Raw genomic sequence first — 5,222 nt, 5'->3', positions numbered from 1 at the left:
GATTTTCATGTTTTATATCCAATTACGAACCCAAAAATGTTGATGAGGCTTTAAAAGACGAATTTTGGATTAATGCAATGCATGACGAGCTTGAACAATTTGTTCGAAATGATGTGTGGTACTTGGTTCCACCTCTTGACCATATTAATATAATTGGTACAAAATGGATTTTCAAAAATAAAACTGATGAGTCGGGAAACATCATTCGAAACAAAGAAAGGTTGGTTGATCAAGGGTACATACAGGTTGAGGGGTTGACTTCGATGAGACCTGTTGTGGGGACCCGGGCTCTAACTCTATTCTTTTGGGATTTAATTGGATCTTTGTTCGAAAATGTGGGTCAAAATTTTGCTTTTAACTTTAATTCAATTGTATAGATAAAGCATAACATGTCGTTAACTGAAATAAACAACATAATGTACATACATGTCTGTTCGTACAAACATTCACTAGTGTTCAAATGACAACTACAAACATAAGTAGTACAAGTTTCATAAGGAAACACTAGTAATCTGCAATGCCCGAGATCTCCACGCTATCATCATCTCTCATCTAGCTCGTGACCCCGATCCTGCCCCACCTGTTGCCATGCACATATACAGACACGACAACAGCCGGATAACTCCGGTGAGAACATATCCCAGTATAAAACATGGATGCATGCAATGTAATAAATCATGTACAAATGCATAACATAAATCAAGTAACATGAATATACATCTAAACATGTAGTAGAATACAAATCTGTATTCGACAATTCACATCTTGACTCGACTCTTTTCTAATTTAGGGATCCCGGTGTGAATAAGACGGTCTGTTACCTACCCAACCACTCGGGGCAACGGTACGTCTTATTCCTAGACTTCGGTCAACTCTGTATCGAGGGTCTACACATATAGCAAATCTGCTCCTATGCGTCGATACACCGAAACGTCTAGTTTTGGCAAGTCTGCCAATCTCTCCTATCTCAGGACTCGAATATAAATCAATAAACAAGGCATTACATAATCAATGTAATAACAATCTAGTATGTGATTTAGGGAAACTCGTATCAAATCTGAATCGAGTTGTGGAATCCCGTGACCACATGAATTATACCTTTCTTGTCGAATCGTTGGTCGAAGTCTCAAAGTCGGAATGTCAACTCTGTCAAGATTAATCTGAAATGGGATAATGAATGTGCTATATATATCAAAACACAATTCAACCATCTTGTACAACTCAAGAATCACATTCGGTATAAAATCGACGGTATAACGACGTATTTCTTCGATACCGATAATAACATCTCACTACAACAATATCATAATCAATCCCAACAACTCATGATCTCATCAACACCTCAATACATAGGCTGAATCTGTACAATCATAACATAACACATGCTGAAATTCGAAACAATAGCATACGGTATCTGAAAATCAATCCGGTAACGTTTCTACGATGCTCATAATATCAAGGACACATTTCTCAACTCAAAACATAATTTCCCCAACATATGAATTTCGAATCATGCTGGAATTATATAAAACTTACATCCTTTCGTAGCCAACGATGCAAGGATCACAAATCTTAACTCGGAATATAAATCGGATGGCTAAATCATTCAAAACCACAAGTTCTAGGTTGAAGGAAATGGAAACTCTCCTTGCAAGCTCTCGGTGCTCTCACTCTGAAAACATGCAAATGAAGTGTCAATCCAAAGTATATATATCCCATGCCATGTGTCACTACGAAAATCAAAGGTGGCAATCTCGCATGCAGACCGCGGGTGCGGTGTCTCAAGAGCGCGGGTGCGCTATGCTCACGGCGACATTTTATTTCCTGAAATTCAATGACCGCGGGTGCGGTCTTTACATGACCGCGGGTGCGGTCTCACACCGCGGGTGCGGTTGCACTAATACCGCGGGTGCGGTGTCTGTTCGCACAAATTCCCCAATTTCTGTCACCTACACCGCGGGTGCGGTAGTCTTAGCACCGCGGGTGCGGTGTGGCTTCGGCCCTGCTGCTCAAAATCTCATAATTGTGCATTCTTATCTCTACAATTCCAACATCAATAGTATCGATAATTCTCGAGCCTTACATTTCTCCCCCTCTTAGACAGGAGTTCGTCCTCGAACTCGCAAACAACTTAATCAATTATAGTAAAGGAAGAAATGACATTAGAACTGAAAGAAAGCTCACATCATACAAATAGCTCGGGATGCCTCTGTCTCATCTCAGACTCTGTCTCCCAAGTTGCTTCCTCGATGCCATGACGACTCCACTGAATCTTCACGAGCGGAATGGTCTTGGTTCTAAGCTTCTTTTCCTTCCGATCCAAAATCTGTATCGGTTGCTCGACGTAGCTCAAAGTCTGATCTAATTCGGCTTCGTCAGGTTGAATGACATGAGAATCATCCGGCATATATTTGCGCAACATCGATACATGAAAAACATCATGTATACCGGACAATGAAGGAGGAAGAGCAAGTCTGTAAGCTCGATCGCCAATCTTCTCAAGGATTTCATACGGACCGACGTATCTAGGAGACAACTTTCCTCGCTTGCCAAATTTGACAACGCCTCTGAAAGGTGAAATCTTCAGAAATACTCTGTCTCCCTGTTCGAATACTAACGGTCTGCGTCTGATATTGGCGTACTTCGCTTGCCTATCCTGTGCCATCTTCATTCTCTTCTGAATGATCTTCACTTTCTCAGTCATCGCACGAATCATATCAGGCCCCAACTCTGGTACCTCAGAAATATCATCCCAGTACAACGGAGATCTGCACTTCTTTCCGTATAAAGCTTCGAACGGTGCCATCTCTATGCTCGTCTGATAGCTGTTGTTGTATGAAAACTCACACAACGGCAATGAATCCTGCCAACTAGTACCAAAGTCTAGTACTACAGCTCTCAGCATGTTTTCTAAAGTCTGGATAGTCCGCTCTGACTGTCCGTCCGTCTGGGGATGATAAGCAGTGCTCAGGTGTAAAGTCGTACCCAAAGCTTGCTGCAAACTGTGCCAAAAGTGAGAAGTGAATCGTGGATCACGATCTGATACGATCGACTTCGGCACACCATGCAATCTGACGACCTCTCTGACATACAACTCGGCCATTTGATCGTGTCGATATGTCATTCTGTACGGAATAAAACACGCTGATTTGGTCAGTCTGTCTATCACAACCCAAATCGCGTCACAGCCCCGCGAAGATCGAGGTAATTTCGTCACAAAATCCATGGAAATGTGGTCCCATTTCCATTCAGGAACAGACAAACTCTGAAGTAAACCACCGGGCTTCTTTCTTTCTGCCTTCACCTGCTGGCAATTCAGGCATTTAGACACAAATTCTGCAATGTCTGTCTTCATCTGCTTCCACCAGAATTGTGTCTTCAAGTCATTGTACATCTTTCTGCCACCAGGATGAATGCTGAACCGACTACAGTGTGCCTCCGACATGATCTGTCGTCTCAAATCTGAAATCTCTGGCACTACTAAGCGGTTATTCACATACAGAACAGAATCTCTGACCTGATATTCTGATATATGACCAGCTCTGACCATATCAATCGATCTCTGCACGCTCGGATCAGTTCTTTGTGCTTCTTTGATCCTCGAAATCAGATCTGGCTCAATCTGAATCGTAGCAAGTCGCAGCGGTCTACTCTCTGTATCAAATGTCAATCTAGACAAGCAACAATCTTCTACTAAACTCGATACACCTATAGTCGACAAGGAAAGAGCACATACCTTTCGACTCAAGGCGTCTGCCGCTGCATTCGACTTTCCTGGATGGTACTTGATCTCGCAATCAAAATCTTTCAGCAGATCAAGCCATCGTCGCTGCCTCATGTTCAACTCTGACTGAGAAAAGAGATATTTCAAGCTCTTATGATCGGAATAGATCTCAAATTTCTCGCCATACAGATAATGACGCCAGATCTTCAAAGCAAAGACGATCGCCGCCAATTCAAGATCATGAATCGGGTAACGAGTCTCGTGCGGTTTCAGCTGTCTAGAGGCGTACGCTATCACGTGCCCTCGCTGCATAAGAACACATCCTAACCCTCTGTGAGATGCGTCACAGTATACAACGAACTCACCTGTACCTGCAGGAATCGTCAAGACAGGCGCACTAGTCAGCCTCTTCTTCAGCTCTACAAAACTGGCTTCACAATCTTCAGACCACACAAATGGCATATTCTTCTGTGTCAACTGGGTGATAGGCTTCGCTATACTGGAGAAATCTCGAATAAAACGACGATAATACCCGGCTAGACCCATGAAACTGCGTATCTCAGGCACAGAAGTCGGTCTCGGCCAACTGATCACAGCTTCAACTTTACTCGGATCTACCGCAATACCATCTCCCGATATAATGTGCCCCAAGAAGACAACCTGTCTCAGCCAGAATTCACACTTGGACAGTTTGGCATACAACTGCTCTTTTCTTAAAGTCTTCAATACGATCCTCAGATGATCTGCATGCTCAGTCAAACTCTTCGAATACACCAAAATATCATCGATAAACACAATTACAAACTCATCTAAATATCTCTGAAAAATGCGGTTCATCAAACTCATAAACACCGCTGGTGCATTCGTCAAACCGAAAGGCATAACAACAAACTCGTAATGTCCATACCTGGTTCGGAATGCAGTCTTCGGAATATCAACGTCTCTAACTCGGAGCTGATGATACCCTGACCTCAAATCAATCTTCGAATATACCGAAGATCCCTGTAACTGGTCAAATAAATCGTCGATGCGCGGAAACGGATATTTGTTCTTCACTGTTGCCTTGTTCAACTGCCTATAATCAATACACAGTCACATCGAACCATCTTTCTTTCTGACAAAAAGCACCGGAGCACCCCAAGGAGATACACTGGGTCTGATATATCCCTTGTACAAAAGATCCTCCAACTGTGCTTTCAACTCTTTCAGCTCTATCGGTGCCATCCTATACGGAGCTCTTGAAATGGGAACACTGCCTGGCACAAGGTCTATGCTAAAATCAACCTCTCGAACTGGAGGCAACCCTGGAATCTCATCAGGAAAAACATCTGCAAACTCGCAAACCACTGGCAAATCTGCCAATGCTGGGCCCGACTTCAGTAAATCTACTGAATATACAAGAAAGCCCTCTGCTCCTCTCTGAAGCAATCTACTCATAGTCAGAGCAGATACTAAGGGAATCCGAGATCTGGAACCCTTGCCGTAGAATTTCCACTCG

This window comes from Primulina eburnea, chromosome 12 (genome assembly GCF_022965805.1).
Source record: "Primulina eburnea isolate SZY01 chromosome 12, ASM2296580v1, whole genome shotgun sequence".
NCBI classification, from domain to species: Eukaryota; Viridiplantae; Streptophyta; class Magnoliopsida; order Lamiales; family Gesneriaceae; genus Primulina; species Primulina eburnea.
The sequence above is the reverse complement of the archived record's forward strand: the minus strand, read 5'-3'. Positions refer to the sequence as shown.